Source organism: Gymnoscopelus microlampas (assembly GCF_963454915.1).
Source record: "Gymnoscopelus microlampas genome assembly, chromosome: 5".
NCBI classification, from domain to species: Eukaryota; Metazoa; Chordata; class Actinopteri; order Myctophiformes; family Myctophidae; genus Gymnoscopelus; species Gymnoscopelus microlampas.
Window position 1 is genome coordinate 14,008,951 of NC_139942.1, and position 22,569 is coordinate 14,031,519.

General features: G+C 44.2%; 1 protein-coding gene across 2 annotated transcripts in view; it reads left to right on the plus strand.

The window, feature by feature from the left end:
• Positions 1–19,499, plus strand: part of slc39a6 (solute carrier family 39 member 6) — a 67,161-nt gene extending 47,662 nt beyond the window's left edge. For both annotated transcript variants that reach the window (XR_014600845.1, XR_014600846.1), the window contains one exon: positions 19,307–19,499. The gene's annotated coding sequence lies outside the window, so the exon portion shown is untranslated. The remainder of the gene's footprint in view (positions 1–19,306) is intronic.
• The last annotated feature ends 3,070 nt before the right edge of the window (positions 19,500–22,569 follow it).

Genomic DNA, 22,569 nt, shown 5'->3' on the forward strand with positions numbered 1-22,569 from the left:
CTTACTGTTTGCCAGTAATTCCCTAAACTTATTGGATGGGGAAATTGCATTGTTAGGTACATACTGTAGCTAGTGTGACCACATAGTTCCTGTCCATTAATCACTATTAAATAACTTTCAACACAAAGAGAGTCACTGTTCCTACTTATCTTGCATAATGTGTAACATGTGCTCATTGTTTTTTTTTAGGAGAATTGAAGACCTCAGTGCTGATATCCTGATAGGCCTACCGGGACACCAGAGTGCAACAACTGAACTAAGAGCAGCCAGCACAGGTATGATGTCATTCACTAACACATTGTCTTCTTTGAAACTATAAAGTGAAAACAAACAATCTGTGAACATCTGAATTGACATTTAAATGTACTATTCACTGAAGCACCACCACCACCCTCATGATCACGATCACTATGTGGTAATGCCCCCCTCTCCCTTTCAGCAATGCCCCGCACCCACAGACACACATTAAAACCTGGGAGCTGGCCAGTGCAACCAAAGTCTTATACTGTTGGCCACTGACCAGCTCCACTGGAGCAGTTATTAACTGCCAGTCCAGGGAATCAAATCAGTGCTCCTCTTACCTTTAGGCCACCGCTGCCCCAAATGTATGTTGTATGTTATATATCACTGTTCTTGTCACTTATCTAAGTGCATAATTAATCAGTTAAATCAAAGTCCATTGTTCACAGATCTACAGTACATTATGACAAAAAATAAAATAAAAAACAAAATCCTCCATCCATTTACATTGTCTACTTTTCCACCATCACAAGTTTGATTGTCATTAGTTTAATGCAGAGTTTGATGTAAAAAAAACATCCGTTGATTGTTTGTTTGTTTGTTTAATGGATGATTTGTCTCTTGGGGAGGTGGGTGATTATGTGGGCTAAACTGGAGGTTCTGGTTTAGCGCTACAGCCACTTCCTTTTCCCTACATTGTTCTGACAACATTTAACATACTCAACAGAATGTTTTCAAGTAATAATTATTTGTAAACTTATCTTGACAACTCCAATCATATTCTTGCTCCGTAAATGATATATACTGACAAAGTGGAAGGGGCCATCACTAAACAAGAACCTCTCATTGTATCCTATAATAATGTTAACCAATAGCCACACACAAAGGAATCTGTGTGTTTTGAAATAAAACTTTAAACTTTAAATTAAAAAATATGATGTTGTTGATCTCAGAGACAAACTGGTTGTTTGACAGCCAGAGTTTGAACAGATTTATTGTGTGTTGTAGGCTGGACCAACAAGAACTCCAAAGACACACAAAGACTCACAGCAACATCTTACAATATTGAAAGCAAGACTTGACAAGACGTTCTCAGTAGTAGTAAAAAGATCTTTGTACTGTAAATCTAAATTAATTACACAGCATAAACTGCTGTAAAAATGGAATCAATCTGTAAAAATCTGCATGATTTGAAAACTAAAGCAGAGTCTGCGGTTGGGTTTATAAAAAATGGCATCAAAGACGCCTTCGGGGGTGGCCCAATGAAATTGCAAGAATACATGAAAAATACGAGAGAAAAGCTAGAAGATCATAAAGAAGCCCCCATTATTTGCATCGTTCCCATGAAAGAGGAAAACATAGAAATAAAAGGATGTAAGCGATTTAGTGTTGGTAAAGAGTCTAAACATTCAGCTAAACCTAATCGCACCATATTGGTTCTTGGAGCAACTGGGGCAGGAAAGACCACCCTCATCAATGGGATGATCAACTACATCCTCGGTGTCAAATGGGAGGATTCATTTCGGTTTGTGTTAGTCGATGAGGGTCAAACAAAGTCTCAAGCTGAGAGTCAGACATCTTTAGTCACTGCATACAAAATTAACCACCAAGAGGGATTTCAGATTGACTATTCACTAACCATCATTGACACACCAGGTTTTGGTGACACTCGGGGAATAGATAGAGACAGGGAGATCTCAGAGCAGCTGAACAAACTTTTCACAGCCGAACATGGTGTCTCTGACATTGATGCAGTTTGTTTTGTTGCTCAGGCCGCTCTTGCACGGCTAACACCGACACAGAAATATGTGTTTGATTCTGTGCTCTCAATCTTTGGCAAAGACATAGCAGAGAACATCAGGGTTTTGGTGACATTTGCAGATGGTAAGGCCCCACCAGTCCTGGAGGCAATCAAAGAGTCAGGGGTCCCATGTCCCAAAACAATCAAAGGAATGCCACTTCATTTCAAATTCAACAATTCTGCATTGTTTTCTAACTCATCTGGTGTGCATGCTGATGATGATGATGATGATGATGATGATGATGATTCCTTTGACAAAATGTTTTGGGACATGGGTTACAAAAGCATGGAAAAGTTCTTCAATGCTTTGAACCTAATTAAGACAAAAAGTTTGACTTTAACAAAGGAGGTTCTCCAAGAACGTCAGACACTCGAAATCACTGTTGAAAACTTGCAGAAGAGGGTCGTACTTGGGTTAGCCAAGAGTGAAGGTATAAGACAAGAAACTCAAATACTTGAAAAGCATGAAGCAAACATCCATACCAATGAAAACTTTGAGTATGAGGTCTCCTACCCAAAGCCAGTTCAAATAGAAAAAGACGGATATAACACCAACTGTCAGAAGTGCTACACAACATGCCATTATCCCTGTATATATGGCAATGATGCAGATAAGGCCTCATGTGGTGCAATGGGATCAGATGGGAACTGCAGAAGTTGCCCAGATAAATGCCACTGGAGTGCACATTTTAATCAGAAGTACAACTGGGGGACCGAAACAGTTACAGAAACTCGAACATATAAAGACCTACAAGAGAAATATCAAGATGCCAAAAAGGGTAAGATGTCTGTTCAGGACATGATCTCTAAATTAACAGCTGAGTTTGATGACCTGCAGATGCAGGTGGTCCAACTAATGGAGAGGTCAGGCAAGTGTTTAGACAGACTGAAAGTTATTGCACTGAAGCCCAATCCACTTTCCACTCCAGAGTACATTGACCTGCTCATTGAGGGAGAGAAGTCTGAATGCAAACCAGGCTACAAGGATCGCATTAGGTCCCTGGAGAAAATGAAACAAAAAGCGCTAACCATGGCTAAGGTAGAAAAAGGAGAAAAATTTCTCTAAGAAAATCTGACCATTGGTTCAGGGATAGTTCTGGGTATCAGAAGGGATACAGCACACTGTTGATACTATGCTGGATCCTCCTCTTGGTCCTCCCAACTGAGGCATGAAATACAGCAATTATGTGCATTTCTTTCTATTTTCGTTTTGCAAAGCAGAAAAGAAAAAAAACACTTGAAGTGATTTTATTGAACTCCTAGTATGATGTGCTGAGCGTTCAAACAAGATTTAGATTAGTCTTTGTTGAATAAAAATAGTTGACCAATTCCATTCCATTATCTCAAATCTACAATCTACATCTGCATTTTGAATGTTGTAAAATTGTAATAGATGACAATGCTGTTTTGACGGTTTGTCCCTTTAAGTGATGATGAAAATCAATATCCACAAAATCAGAGGTGTAACAACAATGTGTGATGTATTTTATCTGTTCAGAAAAATCATTCTCAAATATCAAATATCAATCTTTTGTAACGCTATATAGTATTCTGTTCAAATGTATTTGTATAATCTGACAAGATGAATTGTATTCATTAACTGTCAATGTGACCTGGTGAATGCTGAATAAAAGTTATACTTATTTTACCTGCATCAATGGCTCAGCTGTCTTCCTGTGTGGTTTGTTTGATTTCCCAGCATGGGGTGATAAAAAATACAGAGGATAGAACTTAAAAGCATTACTTAAAATACTTATTTTCATAGTGGCCCTCTGTGAAAGACAAACGCAAAACATAAGACAGTAAATAACACTAAATTAAATATGCAACATATAACAGATTAAAAACCCTCTAATCTCACTTAAAATCAAACTCAATTTGCCAACAAATATAATTAAATAGAACTAAAACATATAAGCACTCATTTAAAAGCCATCAGTCATGTATCGCTCTTCCCAGAAAGCCTCCTTCACTCTAGAAAAAAAACCTTTGATATGATTTGTTTGGTATGAACTCACTGTATAGAAAAAAGGAATTCTAACTGCTTTACACCTCACTACAGGAATACTGTATGATGCTTTTCTCTCAACTATGTGTATTCATAACCATGTTTATGTGAAATCTTAATATGTACTCTGGGGAGTTTTTGTGGATATCATAAAGTTTCAGCTGTTTCATTCCGATTTCTACAGGCAGTTAGCAGTAGACCTACTTGTTTCATTTGTGTTGGACCAATGTGTCTCCTGGGAGATGCATCTAGCATGTTTCAAAATGATTATTTTGAACTACTTGCATTTAATTTTTTAGTTGTTTTGTTTTAGGCATACCATTCAGAGCAACCATAGTTAAAATGACACTGACTCAACAAGACATCCAACCTGTCTTTACATTTCCTTCCCAGAAACAGGCTGGTCCATTATGACACCCAAATATTTAACACTTTTTAGGTTTCAAGTTTCTGTCCTGCACCTAAGTCATCGGTTTAAATCGATTTAAATTGACAACTTTGAATGGAAGGGAGAGTTCATTTATTAGCAGTAAGTGGACAGTTAGCTGCTGGTTTTGTTTGTTATTAGCTGTTATCACACTGCCTCTAGGCCTCGTTGCAATGAAACAAGAGCTCCTCATTCCGTGGCGTCAGATCTTTTGCTCATATACAGACTCACCATGAGCGAAATGTTGCTCATGTACTGTAACATGCATCTATATTGTTGTACTGGCTGAGTAATTTAACATACAGTGCATTTAACTTAATAGCTGAGAACATTATAATCCTCACCATCATCATCATCATCATCGTTGTCGTCGTCGTCGTCGTCGTCATCATCATCATCATCATCATCATCACCATCATAACATGCTGTATGTGTAAACATATACAACGTCATGAAAATGATCATAATAAAACTTTACTGTTTTATTTAATAAATGGGGGGAGATTTTTTAGGGTAAGTAGGCACTACTATGACCCTTTTTGATTTCTGTAATTTTGTGTTCCCACATTATTATGTTGACTGACACGGATCCCTCAAATGAATTGAAGACTGACAACAGGAAGTGATGCCCATAATGCACACACCCCTTTTCCCTAGTAAGCTCCCCTAGGAACATTATGTGGATAGCCTCTTGCAGAGCAACACCATAAAAAGGCTACAGTCAACTGTCTCTCAAAGCATGCTGGGAGGTGTGGAAGTGGGGCAGATTTTCTGGGGTATCAGGAAGTGGTCTACCATTAATGCCTCCCATATAACCCTCCATAATTAGAATCCCTGTTATTGTCATTGTATGCAAGCATTCAACAAAAGAAAACATAAACAGTGTATAATTACATCATAAGGATACAAGGATGTTATAGCTAATTTACTTTGAATTAGCCTTAAAGGGATATTTCAACCGAGGATGCCCTTTTTTCCTCCATCAATTTACTCACCCCATGAAGCCTTGAATTCATGGAGAACATTTGTTTTTGTCACATTTCTGTCACAGTGAATGAAGAATCCAAGACAAACAAAACACATTACTTGAATGAATGAATTGAAGAAAATAGGGGAAAACAGCAGAACTATATCAAAACTAAATTAATAAACTCTCACACAACTCTCATACAGTAATCCAAGTGTCTTGTATCCTGTCATATCCTCATTACATGCTGTACAAAGAAATTAATACAAAATACAGCAATCATGTAATTACAAAGGTGACCTTCTCGTTCTGTAGAACACCACCTATTCACTAGGCAAAGAAAACACACCTTTATGGACATTTAAGGGTTTTATTGAATAAGATGGAATGAATGAAATGGAAAGGAATGGAAATAGATAAAGTAATGGAATGTGTTGTAATGTAATATAGTAATGATAATGGAATGGAATGGAGGGGTGGAGGGTTCCGGGGGAGGGTCGCCGACCCTGGAGTCTTTGGGGAGGAGGTCGTTAGCGTCGTCGCACGGCACACGCGGACGGCCGATGGCGTAGTCAGCATGGCACAACGCGGACAGCCGATGGCGTCGTCAGCACGGCACACGTGGACTGAAACCCCCCGGCAGGAACCTGAGAAGTGGGAGAGAGCGAGAGAGAGAAGGACGGAGAGGGAGAGACGGGGAGCGAGAGACAGGGAGGGTCGTAGAAGGAGAAAAGAGAGGAGTGGTGGAAACACAACCTGTGGAGGTGAAAGGGGTGGTGGAGGGATGCTGAAAACGTTATGAGCTTGAGTACGGATGTACGAAAGCGAATAAGGGGTTTCTGGGTAGTTCTGACAGGGTATAAATAGCGCCAGGTAGATTGGTGTGTGGGCGGAGTAAAGTTGTGTTTCTCCGCCTCCTGAACATCTGTTGTTCCAACGCCATTTCACTAGGCAAAGAAAACACACCTTTATGGACATTTAAGGGTTTTATTGAATAAGATGGAATGAATGAAATGGAAAGGAATGGAAATAGATAAAGTAATGGAATGTGTTGTAATGTAATATAGTAATGATAATGGAATGGAATGGAGGGGTGGAGGGTTCCGGGGGAGGGTCGCCGACCCTGGAGTCTTTGGGGAGGAGGTCGTTAGCGTCGTCGCACGGCACACGCGGACGGCCGATGGCGTAGTCAGCATGGCACAACGCGGACAGCCGATGGCGTCGTCAGCACGGCACACGTGGACTGAAACCCCCAAAGAGATACAAAAGGGCAACTACTTGATCATGATACTGACGAGATGAAGATGTGATACTGATCGTGATAATGGCATAATACTGACGTGGAACTGACAATGATACTGACGGTATCATTGCGGGGAGCGCTGTGGGGCAAGAGCGCTGCGGAGCGAGCTATGGGGGCGAGAGAGCTGCGGAGCGCACTGTGGAAACTCTGAGGCAGGAGCCTGTTGGAGTGGAATGATACTGACATGATACTGACCATGATACAGACATGATAATGACTATGGTACCAACATGACACTAACGTGATGTTGGACGCGATACTGATGTGATACTGACACGGATACTGACCATGATACTGACATGATACTGATACTGACATGATACTGACATGATACTGATACTGACCATGATACTGATACTGACCATGATACTGATACTGACCATGATACTGACAAAATACTGAAATGATACTGACAATGATATTGACAATGATACTGACGGTATCATTGCGGAGAGCTCTGTGGGGCGAGAGCGTTGCAGAGAGCAATGGGGCTTGAGCGCTGCGGAGAGCGCTGCGGAGAGGGCTGTGGGGCGAGAATGCTGCGGGAGCGAGAGCGCTGCAAGCGCGCTGAGAGGCGAGCGCTCTGTGGAGAGCGCTGTGGGTGCGAGGGCTCTGTGGAGAGCGCTGTGGGGGTGAGTGTTCTGTGTAGAGTGCTGTGGGGGTGAGTGTTCTGTGGAGAGCGCTGTGGGGGTGAGATGGCTGCAAAGAGCGCTGTGGGGGTGAGTGTTCTGTGGGGAGCACTGTGGGTGCAAAATCGCTGCAGAGAGCGCTGTGGGTGCGAGAGCTCTGTGGAGAGCGCTGTGGGGGTGAGTGTTCTGTGGAGAGCACTGAGGGGGTGAGATCGCTGCAGAGAGCGCTGAGGGTGCGAGAGCTCTGTGGTGAGCGCTGTGGTGGTGAGTGTTCTGTGGAGAGCGCTGAGGGGGTGAGATCGCTGCAGAGAGCACTGTGGGAGCGAGGGCGCTGCAAGAGCGCTGTGGGGGTGAGTGTCCTGTGGAGAGCGCTGTGGGGGTGAGTGTTCTGTGGAGAGCGCTGCAGAGAGCGCTGTGGGGGCGAGAGCTCTGGAGAGAGCTCTGGGTGTGAGAGTTCTGTGGAGAGCTCTGTGGGTGCGAGATCGCTGCAGAGAGCGCTGTGGGGCGAGAGCGCTGTGGGAGCGAGGGCGCTGCAAGAGCGCTGTGGGGGTGAGTGTTCTGTGGAGAGCGCTGCAGAGAGCGCTGTGGGGGCGAGAGCTCCGTGGAGAGCGCTCTGGGTGTGAGAGTTCTGTGGAGAGCACTGTGGAGAGCACTGTGGGTGCGAGATCGCTGCAGAGAACGCTGTGGGGTGAGCGCTCTGAGGAGAGTGCTGTGGTTGCGAGATCGCTGCAGAGAGCGCTAGGGGCGAGGGCGCTGCAGGAAGCACTGTGGGGGCGAGGGCGCTGCAGAGGGCGCTGTGGGGCAGAAGCTCTGTGGAGAGCGCTGTGGGGGTGAGAGTTTTGTGGAGAACACTGGAGAGCACTGTGGGTGCGAGATCAACGCAAAGAACGCTGTGGGGCGAGAGCTCTGTGGGGAGTGCTGTGGGTGCGAAGCGCTGCAGAGCGCTGTGGGGCGAGCGCACTGTGGAGGCGATAGTATGGAGGTAGCAGACTAAGGATTAGCCTGCTCTGTTTGACGGGCCCCCAAAAAAAACACAATAGCTGGTCTAGACTGGGGAAGAAATTTGAAAATGACCGAGTGGCTAACTGATGAGAGAGACTAGGGTGTGGAGGAGTGGGAACGGAGGATGGAAGAAAGTAGCCGTCGTTACCGTGTGGCAGGGCTAGAGTGGGGGGGGAGAGTTGGGAAACAGTTCCACTGTTGGAGTGGAATGATACTGACGTGATACTGACCACGATGCAGACATGATAATTACTATGGTACTAACATGACGCTGACGTGATGTTGGACATAAACGCGATACTGACATGGTTACTGACCATGATACTGATACATGAAAGGGGTGGGGGATAGAAGGGCGAGGCAAAGGAGTGGCAGGGAAGGGTGGTGTAGCTCTGGAAGCCGTCACCAGCTAAGGCTGCTGGCCTGAAACGGCTTTAGGAGTGTCAGGGAGGGGATGGAGGGGTGGTGTAGTGCTGGAAGCCGAGTGGACAGACACTGGCTATGGCTTCAAGGCAGCCATGTCTGTGGCGGAAACAATGTTAGTAGCACCAAGCAGCCATGTCTGTGGAGGAAACAATGTTTGTAGCACCAAGCAGCCATGCCTGTGGAGGAAACAATGTTCGTAGTAACCAAGCAGCCATGTCTGTGGAGGAAACAATGTTTGTAGCACCAAGCAGCCATGTCTGTGGAGGAAGCAATGTTAGTAGCACCAAACGGCCATGTCTGTGGAGGAAACAATGTTCGTAGCACCAAGCAGCCATGTCTGTGGAAGAAACAAGTTAGTAGCACGAGGCAGCCATGTCTGTGGAGTATGCAATGTTAGTAGCACCAGGCATCCATGTCTGTGGCAGAAGCAGTGCAGTACAAACATTGGTTCGGGGGGGGTGCCTGGGGTGCGCTGGTGCGGCCACGGCAGTGCTTGGGTTTTGGGTGGTAGGAGAAATGGAAGGAGACTGAAATGGATGTAGGGATGGGTAGGGATGTGGGGGGAGGGGTTATTGAGAGGAGGACAGGACAGCAAGGAGGGTGGTAGAGAGGCGATGCCACCACTGTTAGCGGCAGCGATGTTTGGCTGGGTGGCATGCCCTGGAGTGGAAAAGAAATTGAAAGCAGGCGTGGCCTGGGTTGTGCTGGTGCCAGGTGTGGCCACGGCAGCGCTAGGTATTTGAGAAAAAGTGACAGAGGAAGACTGAGGTGGATGTAGGGATGGGTGGGGGGGAGGGGGGGATGAAAGTGCAGCCTGCGGTACGAGGGATGATAATGCTTGGGTTTTGGGTGGTAGGAGAAATGGAAGGAAACTGAAATGGATGTAGGGATGGGTGGGGTGGGGTGGGGGGGGGGGGGGGGATGAAAGTGCAACCTGCGGTACGAGGGATGATAAGATAGACAAGAAAGACATTAGGGGTGACATATATTACGGAATATATTACATATAGCATATATTACATGAATTAGGAACGCTGTAGCGATAGCAATAGCAGCTATAACCACGAGAGCAAAGGATGGCATGTATGGTAACTGCTAGCATGGGAGCATGATGCTAGTATCGCGCATGAAAGGAGGGAGCAACAATGCTAATAGCAGTGGTGCAGTAGTATGCATAGTATGAATGCTAGCGTGATAGTATGAATGGGTAGTGATCGATGCATTTGTGGTGATAACATCCAATTGGTGGATGAATAAGCGATGGAAGGCTATGAGGGGAATAGGGGGAAGATTGGTTAATTATTGAAATATATCTAGATGGATGATTGGATTTACTGTATGACGCAGAGGAACAAGTGTAAGCCTTTTAACACCATTATTTATGGCCTTAAATATTCATTTATTATTATGGGGGAAACAATGTTAGCAGCACCACGCAGCGATGTCTGTGGAGAAAAACAACTGGAGGAACAATGTTAGTAGCACCAAGCAGCCATGTCTGTGTGGAGGAACAATGTGTGAAGTGAACAATGTTATAGCACCAAGCAGCAATGTCTGTGGAAGAAAAGAAACAATGTTAGTTCGGTAGGAACATTGTAATAATAGCGGTAGCAGCTAACAAAGGGGGCGATATTGGTAGTATGTGTATGGATGCTAGTATGGGAGCATGATGCTAGCAAGCTCATGAATGGAGCGAGCAGCAGTGTTAAGAAGGAAACAATGTTAGTTCGGTAAGAACGTTGTAATGATAGCAGTAGCAGCTGTAACCACGTGAGCAATGTTGGTAGCATGTATGGTAAGAAAGCTAGCGAGGGAGCATGAAGCTAGGCTACGGAAATAGCAAATGTAAACATTTCTGAGCAATGGGTGGGTGGCAGGCACAGGGTTAATGGTTGGAAATGTATTGGAGGAGTAGTAGTTGGAAAAGAAATATGCAGGCTGGTGGAGGCGGTGTTATTCTGGGCAGGCGCGGCCCGGCCATCCCTGAAGCCTCCCGGAGCAGCGGGTGACGTCGTCCGGAGTCGCCGCGGTAGTTTGTGACGCGTGACGTCATTGGACCGCGACTGGCGCGACGAAGGCCCCGGTGTTGTTGTGCCGGCTGTTGTAGTTAGCGTTGTGGCTGTAGCTGGTAGCTACTAGCTAACAGCTGGATGAGCCATGGTGGCACGGGCCGGGGGAGCTGCGAGGCAAGCGTTTCGGGGATTGTTGCGTTCCAGCGTTGCTGGCCGTCGGGGACGCCGAAGCTGCTCAGTGGTTGGTGGTGGCCTCCTTGCGGTTCGGCCCCGCTCCCGTTCCCAAGGAGTCGGGCGATGTTGTGTGGATGCGTGGGACCGACCTGAATGATGTCGCCGTTTGGCTGGATGGTGGGATGATGGTAGATCGGCGTGGAAGTTGAGGTGTCTGGAGAAGCAGGATACGGAGGTGCTGGGAGAAATGGGACGGCGGGACTGGGACTGGCTGGAAGAGGTAAAGTGCTCTAGATGCTCCTGCTGCTGAAAACGTTATGAGCTTGAGTACGGATGTACGAAAGCGAATAAGGGGTTTCTGGGTAGTTCTGACAGGGTATAAATAGCGCCAGGTAGATTGGTGTGTGGGCGGAGTAAAGTTGTGTTTCTCCGCCTCCTGAACATCTGTTGTTCCAACGCCATTCATTGAATGTGTTTCTAAGGACACTAAAATGACTAAATAGTGTCCTATAAGGACAAAGCGTGTAATTCTGTTGGTTTAGTAACTTAGTGTGTTGTCATACTGTCATGTATATAGAATTATGAGTAATTTTGTCAAACTGTTTCAGTCTCTGAGTAGCAGAGTGAGGTCAGGAGGTTCAGGCTTTGGTTAAGAGGAGGCTGAAGTCCAAGGAGAACCAAGAGCGTGAGGCCTTTCTGCCTTCTGCTGCACATGACTGACATCTACTGGAAGATAAAAACATTATTTTTTACTGCGAAAAGCCAGAGAGCCACAATAATGTTTCCTCTTTTCTCCATGTCTGCTAAACTAAGAGGAAGCATAGTTTTTGTTTGGGTTGAATGTAAAATATTCACGTTTTTCACCATAACAAGGTCCTGAATTCAGCAAATGTTATCAGTGATGTCACATCCACTCAGAAGTGAGTCCCTTAAAGTGTCTTATGTTGAAGGTAGTGTGTGTGTGTGTGTGTGTGTGTGTGTGTGTGTGTGTGTGTGTGTGTGTGTGTGTGTGTGTGTGTGTGTGTGTGTGTGTGTGTGTGTGTGTGTGTGTGTGTGTGTGTGTGTGTGTGTGTGCCCAGCTGTCGTCGCATCAATTGCCCGAGATCTGGAAAAAACTGTCCCCTGGCTCGATGCCTCTGCCTACTGGGCCCGCAAGAAAGAGGCTAAGCCCAGACGCCCACCCCCGGCCAGCTCGACTCCGGTCCCTTGGACAACGGTGGCACGGAGTAAACATGGGGGTCCCCCACGCTCCATCATCTCCACCCCATGCTCCTTTACCCACCACCACCAGCAATGCATTCTCCCCTCTGTCCATTGCTGAATTCCCCCCACTCTCTGTCCATGTCCATGACTCTCTCCCTCCTGCGGGGTCTTCTCCTGACGCCTCCACGCCCCACTCGGCCAGGCCAGGTCGGTCCGCCCCTGGCCAGCAAAACGACCGCCACTTAATGTTAAAAGCGGCTGTCCGACGCCAGTCCGGGGCTCCCACTCCGCCTCAAACCCAATTACGGATGGGTGCCTCCACCGTGTGCACTACTCCACAGCTGTCCTCCTCGTCACAGCAGCCTCAGCCGCCTGTCTCTCCTGGTATCCATTGTCCCCAAACCACCCCAAATACTCCAGCCACCATCCCCCCACTTACTGTATACCCCCCTCATTACTAATCGTCGGCGACTCTATTGTCAAACACATCCACTTCCCTAACGCTATAACACGCTGTTTCCCCGGTGCGACTGTCCCAATCCTTTTAGATAAGCTCTCAGGTGTCCTCAATGAGCTCCCATTGTCGATTACAAGGGTCCTGGTTCACATTGGGACTAATGATACAGCCCTTCATACCTCCGAGTTGTCAAAAATAATTTTTTTGCACCTCATCGATCTCTTAGGCAGTAGTATCTCCGGTCCTCTCCCAACTCTCACCCGCGGTGACGAGCGCTTCAGTCGCATCGCTAGCCTGAATACCTGGCTCTTACGACTCTGTCGGGCCCACGATCTTAATTTCATAGACAATTTTAACCTGTTTTGGGACCGCTCCTCTTTTTACAGCCACGACGGACTTCACCCAAATAGACTAGGAAGCAAAATGCTTGGGGCTAACCTAGCCCGTGGTGTTAGTCACCACACTGCTCTGTCCACTACTGACCTGTCCGGCACAAATTGACTTCCCCCCGGTCCCAGTGCCCAATGCACTAGTTCCACCCTACCTCCCTGTCCCCCTCTCATTGGGATCGGATCACAACATGCTCATACTGTTCTTAACGATTTTGATGCTTTGTGTACTTGTGTAAATATAGCTCCACTTGTTTTCCATATCCCAGCTCTGATCAGACCGAGACAACACAAACCTGGCCACATCTCCAAGCGCAGCGTTGTGCCTATCCATCTCCGCCCGCTAAAACGCGCCACAACATCACCCAGCCCTAGTATTAATTTTCATATGGCCCTATTCAACACGAGATCCATAAAGGAAAAAACATTTTTATTACATAATTTTATCACCACTCACAACCTTGATTTTCTGTTTTTAACTGAAACATGGGTCCCTGCTGGCGACTCCACATCCTTTTCTGAACTACTCCCCCCAGATCGAACGTATTTCAGCACCCCCCGAACCATTAGCACTGGAGGGGGCTTAGCCTCAATCTTTAAAAACAATACTAATTGCAATCTGATTCAACCTGTAACCACCTTCTTAAGTTTTGAGCTACAATCGTCCCCGCCAGTTTTCTGCGCAATCATATACCGCCCACCAAAAAGCAAGGACTTTATAAATGAATTTGCCGTTTTTCTGTCAGAAACTATGATCAAATACGACCACTGCATAATTACTGGAGATTTTAACATCCAGGTCTGCTCTCAATCAAAACCCCTCGTCAAGGACTTTTTAATTCTCATTGATTCTTTTAGTCTCACGCAATCTGTATCCAATCCTACTCACGAAAAGGGCCATATTTTAGATCTTAACTAAGGGACTATCCGTCATTATTACCGATATTTGTACTCCCCCATGCACATCAGATCACTTTCCAATTTTATTCACTTCAACAATCCCCTGCTCATTAACCAAACCTAATGTATCTTTGCGTCGCACACGCGCGATAAACCCATCCACTGCAGCACAATTCTCCGACATTTTTAATGATTCTATGCCTACTGTCATGGACACAAATGATATCCCTACTGCGGAGGCACTCCTCCTGAATTTTAATTCCACATGCACTCGCATTTTAGACACTATTGCTCCACTCAGAAAAACACGCACTAAGGCACTTTCTGAGCCATGGCTCAATGACACCACCAGAGGCCTCAGCGCCTGCAGACGCGCGGAGAGACGCTGGAAAAATGACAGACTCCATATTAGTTTGGAAATCCTGCGCGGATGCCTGGTTACTTACCAGCGAGCCGTTAAAACTGCAAAATCGGCCTTCATCTCCAACACAGTATCAAACAATAGTCACAAACCCCAGGTGCTTAATGACATTTTTAACTCCCTTATTAATCCTCGCGATATCTCTCCTTTCACCCCATCACTCACCCTCTGCAACAACTTTCAAAAAATCTTCACTGACAAAATATCAGATCTTAGGTCATTGCATACCTTCACTGCTCCACCTTCTGCACCTTCACCCTGCCCTGCTGCTTTCGATCACTTCGAACTGGTATCACTCTCCTCACTCTCCGACATAGTCTCTCATCTCCGGCCCACAAATTGCCCCACAGATAGCATCCCCCCCGTCTTCTCAAAGAAGTGTTCTGCCCAGCCACGACCCAAGCCTTGTATCAATAGTAAATACATCCCTTCTCTCAGGACATGTCCCAGCCACTTTCAAACATGCTACTGTCCATCCATTAATCAAAAAGAAAAACCTAGACCCATCTATTCTATCCAACTTCAGACCTATCACCCAGCTACCTTTTCTATCTAAAGTCCTTGAAAAAACTGTCTATATCCAACTACAATCATTTCTAACCAATAATGACCTACATGAAAAATTTCAATCAGGTTTTAAACCGGGCCATAGCACCGAAACAGCCCTTTTAAAAGTTTTTAATGACCTAATTTTAACTGTGGATTCTGGTAGCCCCGCCATTTTGGTTCTGCTGGACCTCTCGGCGGCTTTTGATACGGTGGATCACAGAATCCTGCTCTCACGACTGGAACATCAGGTTGGCATCTCTGGCACGGCCCTAACTTGGTTCAGATCATATTTAACTGACAGGACTTTCTCTGTCCAGCTGGGTGAGTTCTCATCTCCCGCAGCCCCTCTCACCTGTGGGGTTCCCCAGGGCTCTATTCTGGCCCCCCTACTGTTCCTATTATATATGTTGCCCCTCGGATCTATCCTCTCTAAACATAATATTGCCTTCCACTGCTACGCAGACGACGTACAAATATACATGCCACTTGCGTCTAATAATAACAATAATTCCTTCACACCCTTGACCAACTGCCTAGATGACATTAAATCCTGGATGAATGCAAATTTCCTACACCTTAACAACAATAAAACCAAAATCATCATCTTTGGACACCACCTCCACTTGGACGCCCCCTCACCTCCAATATCCACAATAATGCAAAAAACCTAGGTGTTATTTTTGACAGCAACTTCAAATTTGATAAACAGATTAGCTCAGTCATAAAAACCATAAAAAACATTTACGACTCCTGGCCAAAATCAAACCATATCTCCCCCTCAAACAATTTGAATTAGTAATCCATGCCTTCATCACATCTAGGATTGACTACTGTAATGCACTATACTATGGCATCGACCTCTCCCTACTCAGGCGCTTACAACTTGTCCAAAACGCTGCTGCTCGCCTTCTCAGAGGTATCAAAAAATATGACCACATCACTCCAGTGTTGGCCTCTCTCCATTGGCTTCCGGTAAAATACAGAATTGATTTTAAAATGTTATTATTTGCTTTTAAATCCATCAATGGTCTGGCCTCCCCATATATGGCTGAACTCCTAACACCCCATAACCCACCCAGAGCACTAAGGTCTGCTGACCAGTCATTGCTGACTGTGCCATCAAACCTAACCCTCAAAACCAGAGGTGATCGCTCTTTTGCGGTGGCAGCCCCACAGTTGTGGAACAATCTCCCCCTCCACATCAGATCTGTTCAGTCCATCCAGATATTTAAGACCTTACTTAAAACCCATCTTTTCTCTCTGGCCTTTAACCACATCCAATCATAAAATGTCCTTTTTACTGATTTGTTGTATTGTTTTCTTTTCTTCGCTTTTTTGCTTTTACCTGTGCAGCACTTTGGTTCAACTAACGTTGTGTAAAAATGTGCTATATAAATAAAGTTTGATTGATTGATTGATTGTGTGTGTGTGTGTGTGTGTGTGTGTGTGTGTGTGTGTGTGTGTGTGTGTGTGTGTGTGTGTGTGTGTGTGTCTCCACTCATTGGTGGGTTGTTGTAGTAGGCCAATGTATCATACATTGGCTGCCCCATTCGCACTTTTTACCAAGCTACAAAAGCTGCCGATTTGTCCATATCAATGGTCCATGTGTGACCTGTTAAGTAGCCTGTTGTAGTCTGTCTGTAGGAGGCATAAATGGCAGAATGGATAATGTTCGGATTCATGAATCAAATTACTGAAGTGACGTGACTTGCGAATAGCTGTTGAGTCTGTCAGTGTGTGTGTGTGTGTGTGTGTGTGTGTGTGTGTGTGTGTGTGTGCGTGCGTGCGTGCGTGCGTGCGTGCGTGCGTGCGTGCGTGCGTGCGTGCGTGCGTGTGTGTGCGGGCACTCACTTGCTACAAGTGACAAAGTCACAAATTGACGCGCATATGTGGGCCGGGGGGGGGGTGCTTGATTCGAGTTGAGCCCCCACGAGCGCACAGATAATTCTGTACGTGCGTGTGTGTGTGTATGCACGCCCGTACGTGTCCAAAATAAGTACCTCCATGCACCTGCATCCATTTTGTAACTTATGTTTTAAATATAGTACATTATGAAATAATGACTAAACTTAATTTGAAAAATGACTAAAAAACTTAAAAAGTTAAGTCATTTAAAATGACTTAACCTTAATTTTAGATAATAGTCAATGGTCATCAGACCGGGCTGAAACCTTCCCAAATTTGGAAAAAAAACATCCGGACAGTCTGATTGAAACCAGCTCAGACAATATACTGTCTTATTAACATTTATTAATGTTTACGACGATTTGCAAAAATCACAGATCTACAAGCTCACAGGGTATGTCTTGGTGGATTAATTTCAACAAAGTAGAGCCAGTCAGTTACTAATGTTGCCCCTTGCCTTGTCTAGGATCAGATCCTACCAGAGTCTGCTCAGCTGTACTACTATAAAACATGATGGTCCACAGATGATGATGATGCAAAACCCATGTTGTTCATTAAGAAATAAACAACAATTCCTTAGGTATTATATTTTTTTGTATTGCATAGCATTTCACAGTATTTGTTTTTCATAGAATATTTCATTGTATTTGAAGGAGAAGTAAGTGATTATCATTATTATTATAATTATAATTATTATTATTATTATTATTATTATTATTATTATTATTATTATTATTATTATTACCCTTATGTAATAAATATATGTTAAATAGCTCTATATTCCGATCAAACAATCGGTGACCCACCTGAAAATGTATATAACCTCCTGTTACTGAACCAACACTCTATAGCAATGATTACTAATGAAAACCTTTTAGTTTTGACCTTTAATTACTATTTCATCTAATTAGTATGTCATAGTATAGAATCAGTGTGTAATATTATGTTTTGTCGTGCAGATACCAGAGATGTTACACAACGACGCGCCACACGGGGGACCAGGGCTTCAGTCACTGTGGGTTCTTCCTGCTCCAGAACGCGGGCATCCTGCTGGGTTTCTGCATCATGCTGCTCATCGGGCTACTGAACAGGCGTAACGCTAGCTCCTCAGAATGACAACTGTCCCCTGAAACAGGGGACAGTTGTGTGACGCTGTATGATCAAGTAGGGCGTTTACGAACAGTTAGAATATGGAGATAAGAGGTTTCTGCCCAACAGCAATAGATTTGCCCAGACGTATCAGTTGGGTTGAATCTTTGATCTTCTGGCTATACACGACTCTATCGAATCCCCCGACTTGCTCGATTAATATATTGCTGCTGTGTGTCCCAAGTGTCAAACTGTTGGCTGCTGGCATGTAAATGTGATCTTCGTGATCGCTGTCCCCTGAAACTACAGGTCCAATAACATGTTAGAGAGAGGGGGGGAGGGTCTTCTTCTTATTGGACCAAAACCCCACAATGCATTCCAGAGCGTCTGCAGTGTTACCATGTTTTCTGTCTGTGTCTGATGCAGCATGTTTAACGGTCAGTTCCACTTCAGAAAGGTCATGTTCTGTCATGTTTGTTAATCACAGCGTGTGTGTGTGTGTGTGTGTGTGTGTGTGTGTGTGTGTGTGTGTGTGTGTGTGTGTGTGTGTGTGTGTGTGTGTGTGTGTGTGTGTGTGTTACAGTGGGAAACCAAAGACAACTAGAAAAAGTGCTCCTCCTTGATCACATGACTATAGAGATCATGTGTACCGATTTGCGTGAAATGTGGATAAAATCGGAAGGAGTAATATAAGAAAACATGTTTTACATAAGTCGGACTCCTGGTGGCGCTATAAAAGGCAGCTGTGAAAAATGCAGGGCAAAGGTTTTTCCTTGACCTCTAGGGAGTGTGCATACAAAGTTTTACACAGATCGGTGCAGTTATCGGTAAAAACACAAATCGGCCTGTTATAGCGCCACCATGAGGCTGATTTGGAAAAAGTCAAATGGTAGTTCTTCCTCGGCCTAATGGGAATGTGCGTGCAAAATTTCACGGAAATTGCATGCTGTGTTCATGATTTGAGGCATTTTGTTCAAAATGGAGCACTCCTGCAAACTTTGGAAGCCAATCTTAGGCAATCAGGATGGAATATGGGAAATTGGATAAATCCGTGTTGATCACATGACTATAGAGATACTGTGTACCGATTTGTGTGATGTTTGGACAAAATCTGTAGGAGTAGTATCAATAAATGTGTTTTGCACATATCGGCCTCCTGGTGGCGCTATAACGGGACAATCTGAAAAATTTGGGCCAGAGGTTCTGAATTGGCATCCAGGGAGTGTGCGTGCGTAGTTCCGCAGCGGCCGGGCCAGCGGTGCCAGAGATTAGCTGCTAACGGACGGACAGGACGGAAGGACGGACGGACGGACGAACGGACGGACAGAGGGTAAAACATACTCTCTCGCCATGCCTTTCGGCCTGGCGGAGACAAAAAATTCTCTACCAGTTGAACCAGTATAGGCCTGGCTCAGTACAGCCACTGAAAAGAACCACACACCCCGTCAATGAGCATAATTATTCATCTTATGAAGAACTCATCCCTTTAAATGACTGATTAGTGACAATTACATTACTTTTCCCTACAGCTGACTTGTAGTGGTGAGAGAGGCCTGGCTGTAATCCTAACATCACTGGTTCATGTCGCATACAGTTAAATAAATTATCCCAGAATTACCTCAAAGTGCCCAAAGAGACCTTGAGAAAGAAACTATAGACAGTTTCAATCTGACTATAATAAGTCTATAAATGAATCTGGATAAAAGTACCAACTGAAGGACACAAATGTAATTAAAGTACAGCTACTGTATGCCTGAAAAGTGAAACTGGGAGAAGAAAAAGGAAAGTTAATCAACTATCTTGCCAAATGTATAGTTTAGTTTTCTTTAAAGGGTGTCATTTTAGTTAGTAGAATCTTTTTTAGTAGAATCATTTTTTTTAACACACAATTCGCCTTTCGCCTAACCTGCATTTGTTGAGCAGAGAATATGTTTGTGTCAAAAGTCAAACTCATTATTATATTGTTTTATTTTATTTATTTGTATTTTCTTAATTGCCTTTGTGTCAAGATTTGCCTGTTACAAAATGCCTGTTACAAGCATTTAGTGTAGATCTGGTAGAGAATCCAGGATCTTTATTTCCTGTCAAAATATTCTGTTTATTGTTTCTATTTTTGGGAGCGGCTCCCTCATGTATTAGCTAAATATCTGTAGGCAATCTTGTTTAAAATGTCATAGAAGAAAACTTAGTGTTTATTTATTTTGTTGTGTTTAATATAGTTTAATATAGTTTGAATTTCAGTTGTTGGATCTTCAATGGATCTACCAGGGCCCAATAAATTGAAGCCAGTCTGACGATCTCTTCCTTGTGGTCCTTGAAAGAAAACTGGTCGGTTCACTCACCCACAGGTGACGTGTAGGAGAGTATGAAAGCTGAAAGGGAGACAGTGTAGGAGAGGCGGACTGTAGGAGAGCTGAGAGGGAGACAGACAGACAGACAGTAGGAGAGCTGAGAGGGAGACAGTGTAGGAGAGACAGACGGTATCAAGAGGAGGTGTGAGTGTGTTTATTGACACTGATAATCCAGGATCCAGGATGAGGCAAGAACGGTTTTCCTCTTGAGGGTTTTATCCAAAATGTACAAAGTCTAGATCATCTGTGTGTTGTACACAGGAACTTACCTAAGGAAAAATGCTAATGCAAAATGTGGACAGAAATGAAAGAATAAGTGACTAAATATCTCTCCCAAGGTGAAAGTTACTTAAAGTACAGTACATTCAAGCATGAGACAAATCCATCATCATTAATGTCTGCTGTATGTATATGACCACAACGTCATTGCTGTTCCTTTGAACCAGGTTCATGTTGGTAGACTGTTATACTGTCAGCCACAGGATAAACACCACAGTAAAACATGTCACTATCTTTATATTAATCTTTTATGAAGCCATGATTGATGGTTAGCTTGGCAGAGGTGTGTTAGTTATAGTTATAGTTAATTTTCACTAAAAAAGGTCATCATTTTCCACATCCATTCAGAATGGAGTCTCTTGAAGTGTCTTAAGTTGTCTTATAGTTGAACTTATAAGTTGAACATATTTTTAAGGGCCTTGTCCACTGAAAGTGTTTTATGAGCAGAGGAGGTCTTTGGACATCATGTCCAGAGCGCTCTCATGTAGTGTTTGTTGACACCCGCATTGTTCAATCCTATGAACCATTGTTGTGATCGAACATCACGTCATCTGCACTATTGTCACAGATACACTGTAGCTTAGCTGGAACATTGTAAACATGGATGTCTCATGGTTGTGGTACTGATCCAACGTCAGGTCGTAAATGACAGGGTTGTCAGACACAGCCAGGAGGATCAAACGTGACATTGATGACCAGCAATCCTCTCCAAAAGTTTCTGTTTGAAGAGGCCCCAGGGTGCTTTAGAGCACTGATACACGACGTTCTTCACTGGGAAGAGTGAAGAACTCTCGCTCCTGAGTCCAGTGCGTCTTCACCATAGAAATGACCATGGCAGCAAAAAAAAAATGCTTTCTGTGGACACGGCCACCTAAAGCAGTGGTTCTCTCTTTTTGTGCCATGGACCCCCGAATTGATATATATTTGTCCCCGGACGCCCATGTGGAATTTTGTGTGTGCCAGGGACCCCCAGAAGAGAAGATTTGAGTAAAAAATATATATATATTATTAAAAGATGTTCAAACACAAGATTATTTTTAAATAGCAGTTGTACAAGCTTGCAGCTTGGCACAAAGTGATGCGCTGTGAGCTTGTATATCTGCTATTTTTGAATAGCCAACCTTTAAAATATGGATAAAGGGGTTCAAATGATTGGTATATGGATCCCAGGGAGAACCACTACCCTAAAGAAGAGGTCAAGTGAAGGAAGGATGTTTGGTTTTCTATTGGTTGTGCTCGTGTGGGAAGTGAAGCTCACATGGACAGAACCAACATGAACAGTTGTGTTGTACAGACGGGTGTGAATGTTCACTGTGCTCAATGACATTCCTAAACTAAATAAAACGTAATGCGATCACTGGAGGCACTACTTGCTCTTTGTCTGTTGCAGCATATTCAGCACTTTACTGAATAACTGAAATCTACAGTATTAGAACAATGTGTGTGTGTGTGTGTGTGTGTGTGTGTGTGTGTGTGTGTGTGTGTGTGTGTGTGTGTGTGTGTGTGTGTGTGTGTGTGTGTGTGTGTGTGTGTGTGTGTGTGTGTGTGTGTGTGTGTGTGTGTCCGTTGGACTGATAAGTGCCAAGTATCTTGTGCACATTGCCAGTAGACCAAGGAATTACCTTTAGAATTGTAATTGGAGAAACAGGAGACATCCTGATGTGGCACAAAACACAATTCAACACATTTAACCCATATGCCTATCTAAAACAAACAAGCAAACACAAACAAACATCAATTGTTTAGCACTCTGTGATTACCTGTGAATGAACAGCTCAATACAAATACACTGTATTATTATTATTTTTATTATCAATGGATGTATTATCTACAATATATTCCTTCCTGTCTCAGAGCTCACAAACTTTCAGTTCTACTGACAGGTCAGCTACTGTTCTGTTGTTATGCTCAGGTTCACCAGTAGGTTGCAGTGTTACTCTCTTTCTTGTTAAAGTAGTCACAAACTGGCTCTGGCACAAAAGGGACTCGCATGAATAATAAACGTGATAATTATTAAGCACTTTCAACGTGGCATCT